Genomic DNA, 20,753 nt, shown 5'->3' on the forward strand with positions numbered 1-20,753 from the left:
GACTTTGGGAAGATCAACACAAATAAGTCTTCTGGTTGACAAACCCTTATCAGAAAAAAGGCTGTAAAATGTTAATTGGCCTTTTTGGCCAGAAGATGATGTAAATCACCTAAGACTTTTGTATATAATTAGGTATGCAGAGAGAAAAGCCTGGTTTTTGATAAGAGTCTGGGCTGCTAACGCTGCAAAACTTTGTGTTACCCACTGATCTCCATGTTTTATCAAAAGTATAAAAGGCCTTCTGAACAACAGAGGATGGAGCCAGTCGCTGGACTGGTTTCCCCCGTGTCCCTCTTTACTCTAATTTCAGGCTGAATTCCCATCTGGAGAAGGGTGGCTCACCATGTCTACTTACTTGTCCCAGCTTTTAAGATCCATGCGAGGGGGAGCCCAAGGCGGGGCACCCCCCGATATTCAAGAGGGTGCCGGTGGCCCACCGTAGATGGTGCAAGCTCCTTGTCTGGAACTTTATTGGCCTTCCCCGTAAGCCAAGTTATTCAGCCTTCTTTCTCCACTTAATTTTCCTACTACACTATTTCTTCCTAATCTAATCTTATATTAATAAATAAATAAGTTTTTTCCTCACTGACGCCGTCCCTGCTTCGAATTCCCTGGATCCACCAGGGCTGGACCCCGGCAACTCATCTTCATGGACAAGCACTTTACACCAGCCTTTTAGAGAAAGAGAGAATTGCATCAGAGAAGGCAATGGCACCCCACGCCAGTACTCTTGCCTGGAAAATCCCATGGACTGAGGAGCCTGGTAGGCTGCAGTCCATGGGGTCGCTGAGGGTCTGACATGACTGAGCGACTTCATTTTCACTTTTCACTTTCATGCATTGGAGAAGGAAATGGCAACCCACTCAAGTGTTCTTGCCTAGAGAATCCCAGGGATGGGGGAGCCTGGTGGGCTGCCGTCTATGGGGTCGCACAGAGTCGGACACGACTGAAGTGACTTGGCAGCAGCAGCAAAGGGAAAATTGGAGAAATGAATGGCAACCCACTCCAATATTCTTGCCTGCAGAAGTACATGGACAGAGGAGCTTGGTAGGCTGTCCAGGGATGTAAAACAGTCCACTGGCTTGCAAAGAGTTGAACAATACTGAGTGACTAACACTCACACACTACTGAGTGACAAACACACACACACACACACACACACAAAGGGAAAATAGATGTGATTATACACTTTTTTTGTATGCAAGTTCTGCGAGTCAGAAAAATTGATAACCTATTCAAGGACACACAGGTAATGTTGTAACATTCAAATCTAGATTTAGACAACACAAATGATATTATTCTTGGCACTACAATTACAAAATATCAAAAATTATAACCCATTAAGTGATGGTCACACATATTTTATATAAATGTATTTATAAATTCTTATCCAGCCAACTAACATACATTATCCCTTATTCTGAGACTTAGATTTAAATACAGTGATGTAATAAATGATAAAGCTCCATGGATTGCATCCTCAATATGGTCATGAGCAACTTGAACTCCAACATTTTGAAGTCTTGAAACATACATAAGTCCATCATTTCTCAGGACATCATATTCATAGGTAAGAATATAGGTTGATGGCAAATTCTGTAACTGGGAATCATTGGCCAACAAGGGTGATAATCTGATATACATAAGTACTGGTGATGAAAACTAGATCTTCCAAAATTTGGTTTAGTATAAACATGGCCCTCCCTATACTTCTTGGGTAAGAGAGTACTCCAGTTAACAAACTTGAACAAATGTCTTGATTCCAGAGGCATATGTTGGTTTCTTCTCATTGCCTGGGGAAATGCTTCATCCTTGGTTAAATACACACTCACAAGTTTTATGGGTATGTCTCTTGTCAGAACTATACCATGTTCATTTTCTCAGTGAGATGGTGAATAAGAATCAATTAACTGTAAGAAAGGGTAAAGCAAACTTGTATCTTGATTTTATGTTTTATTTCAAGATCATTTTGCACCTGAAAAAAAAAATAATGATAGTATCCTGTAATGCAAAGACTTCTGAAACTCCAAGGGGAAGAAATATAATTTTAATAATTTATGCAATCTTGAGATAAAAAGTCTATGTAAATTGATGGATGTTAAAATTATTTTCACAATACTTATGTCTTTCAGTGATAAAAAAAAGTGTCAAACTTATTTCAACAGTAAAGTTTTAAAAATTTTCATGGTGTGGGTGAGACTGATAGAGATACAAACTTCCAGTTATAAAATAAATGTCTCATATGTAATGTATAACATGGTGACTATAGCTAATAATACTATGTTGTATATTTAAACATTGATAAGATAGTAAGTCTTGAAATGTCTCATCACAAGAAGAAAGTTCTAAATACATGAGGTGATGGATATTAACTAGATTTATTGTGGTGGTCTTTTTGTTTTATATATATATATAATTTTTATACTGTACACCTGTAACTGATATACTGTTATATGTCAATTACATCTTAATACAAATGTTTCTAAAGTCATATGGCAGAAGGTGAGGCACTATTGGTGTATACCCAAGAGAAACTGGGGAAACTCAGTGCTGCTGAGCTTCTCAGTGAGCTTCTCAGTCTGAGATGGTGACAAAAGTATCAGCAACCTGGCTCCATTACCACAATAACAGCACAAACTATTGCTTAGATTTGTGTTAGCAAATTGGTGTCTTATAATCAGTTGAGTTAGTACATAGAATGAGTTCAGCACAGTGGGCAAGGGGGAAAATAAAGAATAAGAGGGAGAGATAGAGAGGAGAAAGGAAGGTACATACATTTATGGTGTTTTTGTCAAAAATCACCAATAGAAATTACCTAAATAAGACATTCCTATGGAAAATTGACAGTATATATAAATTTGTAAAAATTCTTGGCTGAAAGTAACCAAAGTGAATAGAAGAAATCAATGTAACTACTAAAATAATTTTATTTCATTTTAAAATTAAAGATTAATGTTTATATATTTAAAATAAATGTTAAAAATTAAAATATTCTAAAATATTCTTAAAATTTAACATAAGTTATTTGGCTAATAAGAAAACTTCCCAACATCATGCCATACATTTTTAAGAAATATCCAAATGTAGAAATACCAAGACAAAGAATAAACAGATAAGCCAATCAATAGGTAACTTAGCTTGTGAAAAAATAGTAATGTGTTTGCAAAACAAAGGAATAAAACTATGAAAAACATCTTGATGATAGTCACACAGTTTTACATGCAAGGGAAAGATGTGGAATAATTGACAAGGATTTTCCTTTCCAGAGGTAGTGGGTATCCTGAGGTCTCGTCTGTGACCCTGCAGACTATCACTGAGAACCTCAGGATAACGTCCAAGGAACAACTGTCTCAGCCGAAGTGTGGCATCTGAGACAGTGGCATCTGGACAAATGAAAAATCCTGCTACTGCTACAGGTAAAAGCTCAGGACTGAAGGATGTATCTCTTGGTCAACCTCTCACCACAGTGGCTAGCTGAACCTAATGGAGGGAATACAGTGAAATTCAAGAGGACCATCAGAAAGGGAAATGCACCTCCACAATGCATGCTCAGGGTGCTAGACATCTCACAAGTATATAATAAAAATGACCCAAGATAAAGCCCCCTTATGGAAACTTCCCTAGATCCAAAGCTCTCCCAAGTACCCTCAGGTAGATGATCTAATGAGCAACGGTCCACTATCTACAACTCACCCTCAGTGTCCCACACTTAAGAGACAGGGACCATATGCCCGGGGATGAGGCAAATAGGAATCTACCAACCCTCTTATCTAGCTCTAACCTTCCTTTCTGTACTGTTGCATGAAAGAAATCATTTTCCTATGCATGTGTCACTGTTTGCCACCCCTACATCCCTATTGTGCCTCCTCTTGCCATTTAACCCTTTTTCCTGTCTCTCTCCTGTCCTCCAAAGCTCCTTTCAAAGTCAACCATTTTCAAGATATTGGGAAAGCACCTTCTAATTAGATCCTTCACATTTGGCAATTCTGCCATAGTCTCAATATCTGTGTTATCAGTCTGCTATAAAATTTTCAGATATTTTCTACACATTTTCTATATACTTATAGCCATAAATATGTGATAGACGGGGAAACAGTGGAAACAGTTGCTGGCTTTATTTTTTGGGGGCTCCAAAATCACTGCAGATGGTGACTGCAGCCATGAAATTAAAAGATGCTTACTCCTTGGAGGGAAAGTTATGACCAATCTAGATAACATATTCAAAAGCAGAGACGTTACTTTGTCCACAAAGGTTCATCTAGTCAAGGCTATGGTTTTTCCAGTAGTCATGTATGGATTTGAGAGTTGGACTATAAAGAAAGCTGAGCGCCAAAGAATTGATGCTTTTGAAGTGTGGTGCTGGAGAAGACTCTTGAGAGTCCTTTGGACTGCAAGGAGACCCAACCACTCCATCCTAAAGGAGATCAGTCTGGGATGTTCACTGGAAGGACTGATGTTGAAGCTGAAACTCCAATACTTTGGCCAGCTGATGCAAAGAGTTGACTCATTGGAAAAGACCCTGATGCTGGGAAAGATTGAGGGCAGGAGGAGAAGGGGACGACAGAGGATGAGATGGTTGGATGGCATCACCGACTCAATGGACATGGTTTGGGTAGACCACAGCAGTTGGTGATGGACAGGGAGGCCTGGCATGCTGTGGTTCATGGGGTCACAAAGAGTCGGACATGGCTGAATGACTGAACTGAACTGAACTAGGTTGGTCATAACTTTCCTTCCAAGGAGTAAGCGTTTTTTAATTCCATGGCTGCAATCACCATCTACATTGATTTTGGAGCCCCAAAATAAAGTCAGCCACTGTTTCTACTGTTTCCCCATTTATTTGTCATGAAGATATGGGACTGGATGCCATGATCTTAGTTTTCTGAATGTTGAGCTTTAAGCTAACTTTTCACTCTCCTCTTTCACTTTCATCAAGAGGTTCTTTAGTTCTTCTTCACTTTCTGCCATAAAGGTGGTGTCATCTGCATATCTGAGGTTATTGATATTTCTCCTGGCAAACTTGATTCCAGCTTGTGCTTCCTCCGCCCAGCATTTCTCATGATGTACTCTGCGTAGAAGTTAAATAAGCAGGGTGACAATATACAGCCTTGACGTACTGATTCAATACTTGTTATTATTTTATTTCCCATTGGGTCTGAGATAGTAAAATGCTCAATACAGTTTGAAAAAATAATAGAAAATGAATGAATAAATGTTGCTCTTCATTTTATAATTTTGTTAAGAGGACACTATTCTTGGGACCAGAAGTCACAGGATATAAAAAGAAGTAACAGGCATATAACAAGAAGGTCCCCAAAATAACACTGAATTATTGAACTATCTGTAGCTTAGTTATTTCCTTCTAAAGCCACCTGGACTCAAAGACAACCAGTTAATCAGAATGCAAAGGTCCAAATAAACATTAATCTTGAACCATAAATATTAATGCTGAAAAAACTCTGAATGGAACACTCTAAAAAATGGACATGAATATCATATAAATGGATATGTATTCCTCATGTTGTGGTCAACTCATATGTACATGAATGCAAAAAATATATAAGTAAGACATTCATCTCAGGATGTCATTATTTTGGAGAAACAAGAATGAAAGTACAAAGTCAAGAAAGTTGAAAAACATACCCAGCTCATAGAAACATTTTTGAGGATTAAACATCAGTAACTGTATTTAAATTGTCCATTTCACTTTGTATTAATTTTTCACAAAATAAAGACCTTTGGGTAACTCAGTAGTTAAATGATTAAGGAAGATGTTCAACAAAGCGCATTCTTTATCTGTTTCAATAAGAACACAAGGGATATGATGCTATTTAAACACCATCAATCCTAAATTATTTTTTTTTGGGGGGGGGTGTTAGTTCTAAAAGGTCTTGTAGGGCTTCATAGAACCATTCAAGTTCAGCTTCTTCAGAATTACTGGTTGGGGCATAGACTTGGATTACTGTGATACTGAATGGTTTGCTTTGGAAACGAACAGAGACCATCCTGTCATTTTTGAGATTGCATCCAAGTACTGCATTTTGGACTCTTTTGTTGACCATGATGGCTACTCCATTTCTTCTAAGGGATTCCTGCCCACAGTAGTAGATATAATGGTCATCTGAGTTAAATTCACCCATTCCAGTCCATTTTAGTTCACTGATTCCTAGAATGTCGATGTTCACTCTTGCCATCTCCTGTTTGACCACTTCCAATTTGCCTTGATTCATGGATCTGACATTCCAGGTTCCTATGCAATATTGCTCTCTACAGCATTGGACCTTGCTTTTATCACCAGTCACATCCACAGCCGAGTATTGTTTTTGCTTTGGCTCCATCCCTTCATTCTTTCGGGAGTTATTTCTCCACTGATCTCCAGTAGTATATTGGGCACCTACTGACATGGGGAGTTGCTCTTTCAGTATCCTATCCTTTTGCCTTTTCATGCTGTTCACTGGGTTCTCAAGGCAAGAATGCTGAAGTGGTTTGCCATTCCCTCCTCCAGTGGACCACATTCTGTCAGACACCTCCACCATGACCTGCCTGTCTTGGGTGGTTCAACAGGGCATGGCTTGGTTTCACTGAGTTACACAAGGCTGTGGTCCTAGTGTGATTAGATTGACTAGTTTTCTGTGATTATGGTTTCAGTGTGTCTGCCCTTTGATGCCCTCTTGCAACACCTACCACCTTACTTGGGTTTCTCTTACCTTGGACGTTGGGTATCTCTTCACCGCTGCTCCAGCAAAGTGCAGCAGCTGCTCCTGACCTTGGACAAGGGGTATCTCCACACCGCCGCCCCTCCTGACCTTGAATGTGGAGTAGCTCCTCTAGGCCCGCCTGCACCTGCCCAAAAAAGATGTCCTTTTCACTATAGCAGACTGGAATGCAAATGTGGGAAGTCAAGAAACACCTGGAGTAACAGGCAAATTTGGCCTTGGAATACAGCATGAAGCAGGGCAAAGGCTAATAGAGTTTTGCCAAGAGAACGCACTGGTCATAGCAAACACCCTCTTCCAACAACACAAGAGAAGACTCTACACATGGACATCACCAGATGGTCAACACCCAAATCAGATTGATTATATTCTTTGCAGCCAAAGATGAGGAAGCTCTATACAGTCAGCAAAAACAAGACTGGGAGCCGACTGTGGCTCAGATCATGAGCTCCTTATTGCCAAATTCAGACTTAAATTGAAGAAAGTAGGGAAAACCACTACACCATTCAGGTATGACCTAAATCAAATCCCTTATGATTGTACAGTGGGAGTGAGAAATAGATTTAAGGGCCTAGATCTGATAGATAGAGTGCCTGATGAACTATGGACTGAGGTTCATGACATTGTACAGGAGACAGGGATCAAGACCATCCCCATGGGAAAAAAAAAAATGCAAAAAAGCAAAATGGCTCTCTGAGGAGGACTTACAAATAGCTGTTAAAAGATGAAAAGAGAAAAGCAAAGGAGAAAAGGAAAGATATAAGCATCAGAATGAAGAGTTCCAAAGAATAGAAAGAAGAGATAAGAAAGCCTTCCTCAGCGATCAATGCAAAGAAATAGAGGAAAGCAACAGAATGGTAAAGACTAGAGATCTCTTCAAGAAAATTAGAGATGCCAAGGGAACATTTTATGCAAAGATGGGCTTGAAAAAGGACAGAAATGGTATGGACCTAACAGAAGCAGAAGATATTAAGAAGAGGTGGCAAGAATACACAGATCTTCTGTACCAAAAATATCTTCATGACCATGATAATCTCGATGGTATGATCACTTACTTAGAGCCAGGCATCCTGGAATGTGAAGTAAGTGGGCCTTAGAAAGCATCACTACGAACAAAGTTAATGGAGGTGATGGAATTCCAGTGGAGCTATTTCAAATCCTGAAAGATGATGCTGTGAAAGTGCTGCACTCAATATGCCAGCAAATTTGGAAAACTCAGCAGTGGCCAGAGGACTAGAAAAGGTCAGTTTTCATTCATTCCCAAAGAAAGGCAATGCCAAAGAATGCTCAAACTACTGCACAATTGCACTCATCTCACACACTAATAAAGTAATGCTCAAAATTCTCCAAGCCAGGGTTCAGCAATATGTGAACCGTGAACTTCCAGATGTTCAAGCTGGTTTTAGAAAAGGCAGAGGAACCAGAGATCAAATTGCCAACATCCACTGGATCATGGAAAAAGCAAGAGAGTTTCAGAAAGACATCTATTTCTGCTTTATTGACTATGCCAAAGCCTTTGACTGTGTGGGTCACAATAAACTGTGGAAAATTCTGAGAGAGATGGGAATACCAGACCACCTAACCTGCCTCTTGAGAAACTTATATGCAGGTCAGGAGGCAACAGGTAGAACAACAGATTGGTTCCTCATGGAACAATAGACTAGTTCCAAATAGGAAAAGGAGTACGTCAAGGCTGTATACTGTCACCCTGCTTTTTTAACTTATATGCAGAGTAGATCATGAGAAACGCTGGGCTGGAAGAAACACAAGCTGGAATCAAGATTGCTGGGAGAAATATCAATAACCTCAGATATGCAGATGACACCACCCTTATGGCAGAAAATGAAGAGGAACTAAAAAGCCTCTTGATGAAAGTGAAAGAGGAGAGTGAAAAAGTCGGCTTAAAGCTCAACATTCAGAAAACCAAGTTCATGGCATCTGGTCACATCACTTCATGGGAAATAGATGGCGAAACAGTGAAAACAGTGTCCGACTTTATTTTTCTGGGCTCCAAAATCACTACAGATGGTGACTGAAGCATGAAATGAAAAGACGCTTACTCCTTGGAAGAAAAGTTATGACTAACCTAGATAGCATATTGAAAAGCAGATACATTACTTTGCCAACAAAGGTCCGTCTAGTCAAGGCTATGGTTTTTCCTGTAGTCATGTATGGATGTGAGAGTTGGACTGTGAAGAAGGCTGAGTGCCAAAGAATTGATGCTTTTGAACTGTGGTGTTGGAGAAGACTCTTGAGAGTCCCTTGGACTGCAAGGGGATCCAACCAGTCCATTCTAAAGGAGATCGGTCCTGGGTATTCTTTAGAAGGACTGATGCTAAAGGTGAAACTCCAGCGCTTTCGCCACCTCATGCGAAGAGTCAACTCATTGGAAAAGACTCTGATGCTGGGAGGGATTGAGGCAGGAGGAGAAGGGAACGACAGAGGATGAGATGGCTGGATGGCATCACTGACTCGATGGACGTGAGTTTGAGTGAACTCTGGGAGCTGGTGATGGACGGGGAGGCCTGGTGTGCTGCGATTCATGGGTCGCAGAGTCGGACACCACTGAACGACTGAACTGAACTGAACTGAATTAATCCTAAATTCAGGCTGAGGTGAGGTGAAGGTGAGGTGAGGTGAAGTTGCTCAGCCGTGTCCGACTCTTTGTGACCCCATGGACTGTAACCTACTAGGCTTCTCTGTCCATGGGATTCTCCAGGCAAGAATACTGGAGTGGATTGCCATTTCCTTCTCTAAGGAATCTTTCCCGACTCAGGGATCGAACCCGGGTCTCCCACATTGGAGGCAGACTCTTTAACCTCTGAGCCACCAGGGAAGCCCTACTTAAAGAAAATTTCTCCTATATAAATCATTCACTCTTTACCTTATTTATTAAATTACCTAATTTGAATCTCTAATTTTTCACGTTATAGGCCTTGCCACTAATATTATTGTCATTGTGAGAGTAGTTTATTAACATCATGGTAAAAATTGATCTCCTTGATCTCCATATTTGAGAGCAAAATTTGGGACCAGTTCATGAAAGACATCTATATTATGGTTAAAAGCTTGGAGTTACATGTACACTCCTACATCAATTTCTTTGTTCACAACCAGTCCCCAGGAGTTGGGAGTCATGGCTGAGGATTGTTTGGTCACAGAGTCAGTGAAGAGATGATGCTCCATGACTTACTACCGTGCCCAGAGAGGCCTGTATCAGTCCACAAACTCAGCTATTTTGAAGCCCACTCATAGCAGTTTTCTGTGTCATGAACACCTATGCCTGGTATAAAGCCTGCTCCAGGCTGCCTGAAGCATTACTAAGTCCTCTTCTACCTGCCAAATGTCCTGAGATCGGCTATCTAGAGCATAGTACCTTCCTGGAGAGTGGTATGTTCCTCCTGCCAGTGGACTATACTTCAGTTTGCACTGAATCCCTCTTTATCCACTGCCTCTCTCTATTCACTGGTTCACAAGGGTCCCTTCCAAACTTAGACTCCTGGTTTGGGAGTGTGTTATCTATCCAAAGCCTTACACATCTGCAGCAGCTTACCCACTGCCTGTCATTCATAGAAAAATCAGTTCAGTTCAGTTGCTCAGTGGTGTCCGACTCTTTGCAACCCCATGGACTGCAGCATGCCAGGCTTCCCTGCCCATCACCAGCTTCCAGAGCTTGCTCAAACTCATGTCCTTGAGTTGGTAATGCCATTCAGCCATCTCATCCTCACAGAGAATGGATGTGTGCAAAATGTTAACTTATTTATGATGTTCCTACATTGCTAGCAATGTCTTTGTACTCAAACAGCTCAGCAAATCTGTTATTTTTCAACCTTGAACACCTAGCTTTATAATAATGTGATCTCCCTCCTCTCCCCACCCCACCAACTAATTTCCTCTCCACTGACCTAACTCCACCCCCCACACCACACCCAATTTTACCAAAACACAGATAGTCAGTGAGTATCTGGATGTACTATGGATGACCATGAAGGAATTCCAATATGAGAGGTCTTTTGGTCTCATCCTAGGACACATGTTACAACCACACTGGAAGCTGGAGAAATCCCACACCAGGCCTGCTATAGTCTAAATGTTATCTAAATGTGCCTCCATTATTCATATATTAAAAATCTAATAACCAAGGTGATGGTCTTAGTAAGAAGGCATTTGAGAACTGATTTGGTTATGAGGTGAAACCCTGGTGAATGGGATTAATACCCTTATAAAAGAGGCCTCAAATAGCTAGCTCTCCCCTTCCATCATGTGAGGATGCAATGAAAAGCCTGTGAGCTGGAAGAGGGCCCCAGTTCAACTTCCAGAACTGTGAGAAATAAGTTTCTGTTATTTATAAGCAACCTAGACACTGGTGTTATATACAGCAGCTCAAACAGACTAAGACAGGGCCTTTAAAAGAACCCAACTTACTCTCCTCTTTATGGATTCATCCCATTCTTTCCTGTTTCTTATTACCCCCTAAAAATCCCACCTCCCATTACATTCTAAAAGTAGGACATTGCAGCACAGCATATGACATAAAAGTGCCAGATTCACAGTGACCCATGCCCAAGTGCAATACCCAGTCAGTTGGGAAAGAGGAGCTTGAAATCAGTGCTACTCCATGGTTAAGATTTTCATATCTGAGTTTGAATCCTGGACAAGTTACTTAACCTTGTAAACCCTCAGTTTCTTGATCTTTGAAATTGATGCAATAATAGTAAGGCATATGGTTTTTGCCAGGGCGAGATAAAGTTTATAGTACAGTTTCTGACATACAGAAAACACTCAATAAATACTGACTATATTTCTTATTGTCATTGAAATAAATGATGAAGGAACCCAACAGCTTATCTTTGGAATGCTTCAGAAAATGTTTGTTGATCTTCCAGCAGGGAAACCATAGGAAATGATGGCTTAGCTCCATTTTTGATTGAAGATACAGAGGTACTGTCTGAACTGGACAAACATCTTAATAGCTCCTGCATAAACCATGGCTCAAACCACAAAAGGCTTCTGAAAAACATATGCTTCCCCAAACCCATGTAAGTATTATTATATGATGGAGCAGCAACATCATACATTACTTCTTTTTACCTTTTCAATCACTTGCTTAATCTGTTCTGTTACCCAGTTCTCTCCTATTGTTATTTCCCTTATTTCTCTAGAATACACATTTTTGGCCAGCCCCACCTCCACTTTTAAATACACACCTAGCTCCCAGAAGTTCACTTTGGATTAAAGCTATCTACTCTTTGAGAAGTCATGAATACTAGTATTCAATGTGTGTTTCTTCCAAGCAAGACATTCTGGTTACTGTTTTATATTGAATTGCCTCTTGTATATATCATAAAACTCTCAAATCTACTTCCTTGCCTCATCTTTATTCATTATTCCCCAAATTGAATACTATAGTTTCCCAGATCTGTCAATTCCACTTCTTTTTATTTCACTAATTCGTCCACTTTTCTCCATTCTCACTGCCACTATCTTAATCCACGGCACTCTATTTGTTGCTCAAAGTACTGAAATTCTTTCTCTATTCCCTCCTTTCCCACTTTCCAATTTACCCTCCATTTTTTAACAAAAGTTTTTTTAATTTTTATTATTTTTTGATATGGACCGTTTTTAAAGTCTTTATTGAATTTATTGCAATATTGCTTCTGTATAATGTTTTGGGTTTTTGGAACTTGCATTAGAAGGTGAACTGTTAACCACTGGACTGCCTGGGATGTCCCACAACAGTCATTTTTAAATAAGAATGTGATTGAATCTTTTCAATAACTTCATTGTCCCCTCGGAATCAATGAAACATATCTCACAAGGTCCTTTCATGATTTGCCCCACCAGTCTTTCTAACCTCATCACTCACTATGAAAGTGAAAGTGAAGTCACTCAGTCGTGTCCAACTCTTTGCGACCCTGTGGACTGTAGCCTACCAAGCTCCTCCGTCCATGGGATTCGCCAAGCAAGAATACTGGAGTGGGTTGCCATTTACCACTCACTATACTTTCCTCATTTCCTCTGATATAACATGTATGGACTTCTTTCATTTGTTTGGATCAAAAACCAAGGAAAGAAACAAACAATGACAACCTGCACAGGGAGAGATAAAGAGAATCCACCCACACTCTCTTGGGCAAGTAAGAGACAGTAAGGTGAATTGAGAGATTAGCATTGAAACATATGCATTACCTTATGTAAAACAGATAGCTTGTGGGAAGTTGCAGTATAACACAGCGAGCTCTACCAGGTACTCTGTGAGAAGAGCTCTAATTTTTTTCTACAAAGACATTAAGGATTACCTGTGAGATTGTTTTCTATTACACAATGGGACAGCTTAAATACTAGCTAATCAGGTACAACAAGTTAAAGAGAGAAGGAGTTCAAACTCTAGGATATTCTGAAGAGTGGAGAGAGAAGACAGGTATGCTGCCAGACTTCGAAAATATAAAGATTTTTTAAAAAATTATTATTCCAGTTTTCAAAACACTTAGAGTCTAACTGGGAATATACACAGGCAGCAAATCATAAGACAATCCCTATACTGTAACTGTGGAGATGCAGGTTTGATCTCTGGGCCTGAAGATCCCCTGAGAAGGAAATGACAATCCACTCCAGTATTCTTGCCTGGAGAATTCTATGGACAAAGGAGCCTGTCAAGCTACAGTTCATGGGGTTGCAAGAGAGTCAGACATGACTTAGCAACTGAACAACAGCAACAACATACTGTAACTTTATATAAACTGCTTCAGAAAATACAGAGGTAACATAGAGAAGGTGTGGCTGGAGGACTTTCTGGAACTTATGGCGCATCCAGGTGGAGAAATCTATTTGTATATGTGGGTTCTGAGTTCATAACAGGGTCTCAGTGGAAGGCGTAGATGAAGCCAGGATACCAGGCAAAGAAGGGGATAAAAGAAAGACTGAGTGTTGAGACCTGGAAATACCAGATTTAAAGAGGAGTTTGTTTCATGTAAAACTGAATAGAAGAGAAGTAAGAGGAGAAAAAGAGAGAGTGCTATCATAGACCTCACTGGAAAAGTTTTCTATAAAGCTGGCAAGGGTTTTAAATGATGAGAAGAAGTTATATAAAAAGAACAACAACAAAAATGCCCTTAGATTTAGAAAACAAAAATGTTTGACAAACTTAGCCACAGCAAGTTAAAAGGAATGGCCAGGAAAAAACACAAAGTGATAATCTGAGGATGGTATATGAATATGTAGAAAAAGATTAGAATTAGATTTCACGTGAAGTTGGATATAAAATAAAGGCTACAGATAGGATGGAATGTTGTATAAGTGGTTACAAAAAGCTCATTAGCTTTGTCTTTTTGTTTTCAGGTTTAAGATGAGAAAGCTTAGATATGATTGATTATATACTAAAGCAAAAGAACAAAGTTAGAGATTTTGAAGATACTAGAAAGAAAGAAAACAATTTTTAGAAAAAAAATCCCTGGAGACATGGGAGGTGGGAAGGAAACAATCCAGCAGACATGGTAAAAGTAATGGGAAACATGTAAACATAACACAGAGGAAATGTGTCTGATGGTTGGTTGGTTGATTTCTCTGTAGGTCTCAGGGGTAAGAGAAGATTTAAAAGAAGTAGGTATCTGGTGGCCACTTCCCATTATTTATTTAAGAAAATATATTTTAATTAATAGGCAATAAACAAAAATAAACATGTGAGTCAAAAACAAATTTAAAGCAGGAGGTGTCTTGGATGAGAGAGAGAGACCAAGGAAAGACAGACAGAGAGATAGAAATTCTTTACATATTATTCTTTTATTCTTTATCTGGATAATAAAAATCTCTTACCCTTAAATTTCCATGTTAAAAAGAAAACCTGGCTATTTAAGGAAAATAATATGTAAACCATGAAATTAAAGATGTTCACACTGGTTTTAAAAAAGGCAGAGGAACCAGAGATCAAATTGCCAACATCTGGTGGATCATCGAAAAAGCAAGAGAGTTCCAGGAAAACACCTATTGACTTTATTGACTATGCCAAAGCATTTGACTGTGTGGATCACAATAAACTGTGGAAAATTCTGAAAGAGATGGGAATACCAGACCACCTCACCTACCTCTTGAGAAACATGTATGCAGGTCAAGAAGCAACAGTTAGAACTGGACATGGAACAATAGACTGGTTCCAAATAGGAAAAGGAGTACGTCAAGGCTGTATATTGTCACCCTGCTTATTTAACTTATATGCAGAGTACTTCATGAGAAATGCTGGGCTGGAGGAAGCACAAGCTGGAATCAAGATTGCCAAGAGAAATATCAATAACCTCAGATATGCAGATGACACCACCCTTATGGCAGAAAGTGGAGAAGAACTAAAGAGCCTCTTGCTCAAAGTGAAAGAGGAGAGTGAAAAAGTTGGCTTAAAGCTCAACTTTCGGAAAACGAAGATCATGGCATCTGGTCCCATCACTCTTGGCAAATAGATGAGGAAACAGTGGAAACAGTAGCTGACTTTATTTTGGGAGGCTCTAAAATCACTGCAAATGGTGATTGCAGCCATGAAATTAAAAGATGCTTACTCCTTGGAAGAAAAGTTATGACCAACCTAGACAGCATATTCAAAAGCAGAGACATTACTTTGCCAACAAAGGTCCATCTAGTCAAGACTATGGTTTTTCCAGTAGTCATGTATGGATGTGAGATTTGGACTATAAAGAAAGCTGAGCACCGAAGAATTGATGCTTTTGAACTGTGGTGTTGGAGAAGACTCTTGAGAGTCCCTTGGACTGCAAGGAGATCCAACCAGTTCATCCTAAAGGAGATCAGTCCTGCATGTTCATTGGAAGGACTGATGCTGAAGCTGAAACTCCAATACTTTGGCCACCTGATGCGAAGAGCTGACTCATTTGGAAAGACACTGATGCTGGGAAAGATTGAGGGCAGGAAAAAGGTACGACAGAGGATGAGATGATTGGATGGCATCACCGACTCAATGGACATGGGTTTGGGTAGAATCCAGCAGTTGGTGATGGACAGGGAGGCCTGGCAATGCTGCGGTTTATGGGATCACAAAGAGTCGGACATGACTGAGTGACTGAACTGAACTGAATCCTCATTAAAATCACCCTCAACATAATCATACAAGAATGGGAATCTAAAATTCTGTTGCATTGAAACAGCTATAGTTGATTCAACTCTTACGAGGCAAATACATGTTAGTGACAAATTAATTATATCATAATTGTGAATATTGTTTCCACAGATAAAGAAGAAAACAATGCAAATTTGAGACAAAAAATTATGATAGTTAAATATCTGATGTCAGGATGGAGCAAAACAATTTTCTTACCTGCCAAGCTGATGCTATGGACTGTTGCTCACCAGGCTCCTCTGTCCATGGGATTCTCCAGGCAAGAATACTGGAGTGGGTTGCTGTGCCCTTCTCCAGGGGATCTTCCCAATGCAGGGTTCAAACCCATGTCTCCTGCAATGGCAGGTGGTTTCTTTACCACTAGTGCCTCCTGGGAAGTCCCATCTGTTACTTTTAGCTCAGTTCAGTTCAGTTGCTCAGTCATGTCGGACTCTTTGTGACCCCATGAATCGCAGCATGCCAGGCCTCCCTGTCCATCACCAACTCCCAGAGTTTACTCAGACTCACGATCATCGAGTCAGTGATGCCATCCAGCCATCTCATCCTCGGTGGTCCCCTTCTCCTCTTGCCCCCAATCCCTCCCAGCATTAGAGTCTTTTCCAATGAGTCAACTCTTCGCATGAGGTGGCCAAAGTACTGGAGTTTCAGCTTCAGCATCATTCCTTCCAAAGAAATCCCAGGGCTGATCTCCTTCAGAATGGACTGGTTGGATCTCCTTGCAGTCCAAGGGACTCTCAAGAGACTTCTCCAGCACCACAGTTCAAAAGCATCAATTCTTCGGTGCTCAGCTTTCTTCACAGCCCAACTCTCACACCCATACATGACCACAGGAAAAACCATAGTCTTGACTAGACGGACCTTTGTTGGCAAAGTAATGTCTCTGCTTTTGAATATGCTATCTAGGTTGGTCATAACTTTTCTTCCAAGGAGTAAGCATCTTTTAATTTTATGGCTGCAGTCACCATCTGTAGTGATTTTGGAGCCCCCCAAAATAAAGTCTGACACTGTTTCCACTGTTTCCCCATCTATTTCCGAGTAAGGCAATTTTGCCATCACAGTTAAACAGCTTTCAAATGTTAAAAGATAATAATTTCCAAGCCTTTTAAATGTCAAGCTTAACTTGCTGTATTGATATAGTTGTTTTGGTTTTATAGACCTGAGGAAGTTAGCCAATCTTTTCTTTAATCTGGCACTCTTATTAAGATAAAGTTTTTCTTGAGACCAGGATGTATATCCCAAGAAAAGTTGCTTTCCCTGGACATATGTCCCACTTGATGAATTTAGGGAGAGAAGGAGATTCTGCTAATTCACCCAAAAGAGAAGAATTGAGGAATCTCTCTGTCTTAGTAGAGAATTACTCAGTTCACGGTTAACAATCACTGACAGACACCATCCTGTGGCTTATGCAATTCATCTGGATTTGATTAGCAAAGATGAATAGTAGCTCCCAGAGCAATGGTGATACAGTATTCATGGAAGAGGACAAATGTTTCTGCTTTCAATGGATTTCAGGTAGTCTGTGCAATACTGAGATGTTCGGACTACATGGAAATAAGCAAACAAAAATTGGAGTAACAAGGTTGTTACAAGTCAGTCAATAGAGTGTCCTCATTAATTACAGTTTCTGATTAATATTTACTATTAGACTTTTTTGTAAAGAAAATCTTAAAAATATTTTTAAAGATGTGTCAAATATATAAGATCATATGTTGCCATAAAAATATTATTATAAGTCAGATCATAAGGCTGCATTGCCACCTTATGACAAATGATCCAAGTTAGTAGGAATAGTATATTTAGAAAAGACAAACTATAAACTTTAGTAAATATGGATATCTTATATCACAGTTTCCTTTTAAAATTACCTATATTGAAATACATAGTTTTAAAAAGTTGATCAGAGGGAACTTAATGATTATCTCAAAATATCAAATTAATTTACATTATTTTCTAAAATTAAAAAAGATATTTATGATCCTAATAAACATGTATACTATCATGTAAGAAGTGAATATCAAGTCTATGTTCAATACAGGATACAGGATGCTTGGGGCTGGTGCACAGGGATGATCCAGAGAGATGATATGGGGTGGGAGGCAGGAGGGGGGTTCAGGATTGGGAACTCATGTACACCCATGGCGGATTCATGTCAATGTATGGCAAAACCAATACAGTATTGTAAAGTAAAATAAAGTAAAAATAAAAGTTAAAAAACAAACAAAAATATATATAATAAATGTTATCAAATTCAAAATCTTAAAAAGTACAAAATCAAGAATCAATATTATTGTACTATATTAAATATATTACTTGTATACAAGTCAAATATAATGTACTATATTTAAATATCCTACAGAAGTTATCAAATTTAGAAATAAAAGAATCATTTTAAAAGGAAAAAAAATAAAGGTAACAAGAGGATTCTAAATGCAGCAAGAGAAAAACAAAATCAATTAAAATATAATTTCTATAAAGCTATCAGCTGATTTCTCTGAAGAAACTTTGCAGGCCAGAAGCAGTGGCATAATATATTCGAAGTCCAGGAAGGGAAAAACTTTCAACCATGGATCCTATACTCAGCAAAATGATCATTTATTATAGATGGAGAGAGAAACCGTTTCTCAGCCAAGTAAAAACTAAAAGAACTCAACAAGACTAAACCTACCCCCAAAAGAAATATTAAAGGGTCTTCTCTAAAGAAAAAAGAAACAAGAATCTATAGAAAAGGAACATCACAGTTGGAAAGGTATACGTAAAAGGACTGAAGATCACTTAAATAAGCCAGTAGACATTTTAAAAAATAATGAAAAAAATTGTCAAAGCAATTATAAATACAAATAGCAGTAAGAAGATAAGCATGAAGATGTAAAATAGGATGTAGTCACAAAATGTGGGGAAGGGAATTATAAAAATGTAGATCTTTTAGAATGCGTTTGCACTAGTATGACTTCCAGTTTAAAGCAAGTAGATATAAATTATGAGTCAACATACTTGAAAACAAGGGTCAGTGCTTGTTAATGCATATATACGGAATCTAGAAAAATGGTACTGAGGAACCTACTTTCAGGGCAGGAATAGATATGCAAACGTAAAGAAAGGACTTGTGGACACAGTGGGAGAAGGACAGGGTGGGACAAATTGAGAAAGTAGTATTGACATATATACACTACTTTATGGAAGACAGCTAGTGGGAAGCTGCTATACAACACAGGGAGCCCATCTTGGTAACCTGGGACAATCCAGATGGATAGGATGAGTGGGGTGGGAGGGAGGTTCAGAGGGAGAGTATACATGTACAGTTATAGCTGACTCACGTTGCTGCATGACAGAAACTAACACAACATTGTAAAGCAATTATTGTCTAATTAAAATAAATTTTAAAAATAAAATTTAAAAAATGAATTAAATGGCTATTTAATTGGATTTAAGTGCTGTGATTACATTTAAAAATATTTGTTCTTCTTGAAGAATAAGTGACTATGTTCAGAAGAGTTTCCTTGACTATATTGACCATCCAGATCATTGTGACAGGCAAGCAACATTAATGATTTTAGAACACATTATGTAAAAAAAAAAATCTTGAAATTATAGTAGTAGTCATTGTGTTTTAATTATGGTAATATAATTGAAAAATGGAAAAGTTCCACAAAATAAAGTTATGTCAGACTCTATTTGTCCTCCTAACCCAGGCGAACACCTTTTTATATTGTAATTTTATATGAAACAATGAGTCATCTTTTTGAACACCTATAGGAAAAAAAAATCTAATATTCCTTCCTGAGGTCTTCTTAGGCTATACAACAATATGGATCTCTCAGTGGTGTATTCTTATTGAAACTGAGTTTTTCAGGCCATAAATATGTAACATACTATTAAACACAGGATCATGACACTTTGAAAGAAAAGATTTATAATATATTACAAAGTAGGAGTTCATTTTGATGACCCAGATCAAGAATAATCCTAGAACGAGTAAAACTTTTTGATTAAAATATCTCTTATAGAAAGCATAGCAAACCAATAAGATCAGTAACTTGAAGTATAGTAATAAAAATAAACAGGAAAGGGTAAAGGAAATGATCTTTTTATGTTATTCAACCATACTGAGTTCTGATACAGCATTTTCAGCTGTAGCAATCTCTTTGGACAGATAGAAAGTTAAAGAGATACTATCTTCTTGAATAATTAATTAATAAGACTAGAATAATTTCAAATTTTAATTCACTGCACTACAAACTTTACTGAGAATTGCATTATTGAGCATTGCCTCTAAAGTGGCTATGTTAAAGCAACCTTCAGAAAGAAGAATGGAACTGGAGGAATCAACCTGCCTGACTTCAGGCTCTACTACAAAGCCACAGTCATCAAAGACAGTATGATACTGGCACGCAGACAGAAATATAGATCAATGGAACAAAATAGAAAGCCCAGAGATAAATCCATGCACCTATGGACACCTTATCTTTGACAAAGGAGGCAAGAACATACAATGGAGAAAAGACAATCTCTTTAACAAGTGGTGCTGGAAAAACTGGTCAACCGCTTGTAACAGAGTGAAACTAGAACACTTTCTAACACCATACACAAAAATAAACTCAAAATGGATTAAAGATCTAAATGTAAGACCTGAAACTATAAAACTCCTAGAGGAGAACATAGGCAAAACACTCTCCGACATACATTACAGCAGGATGCTCTATGACCTACCTCCCAGAATACTGGAAATAAAAGCAAAAATAAACAAATGGGATCTAATTAAACTTAAAAGCTCTGCACAACAAAGGAAACTATAAGCAAGGTGAAAAGACATCCTTCAGAATGGGAGAAAATAATAGCAAATGAAGCAACTGAGAAACAACTAACTCAAAAATATACAAGCAACACCTGCAGCTCAATTCCAGAAAAATAAACGACCCAATCCA

General features: G+C 38.7%; 1 pseudogene; it reads right to left on the reverse strand.

Moving 5' to 3' along the window:
- Positions 1 to 1,376: 1,376 nt before the first annotated feature.
- Positions 1,377 to 20,753, reverse strand: part of LOC138076784 (arylacetamide deacetylase-like 2) — a 33,447-nt pseudogene continuing 14,070 nt past the window's right edge.

Source organism: Capricornis sumatraensis, chromosome 1 (genome assembly GCF_032405125.1).
Source record: "Capricornis sumatraensis isolate serow.1 chromosome 1, serow.2, whole genome shotgun sequence".
Classification (NCBI taxonomy): domain Eukaryota; kingdom Metazoa; phylum Chordata; class Mammalia; order Artiodactyla; family Bovidae; genus Capricornis; species Capricornis sumatraensis.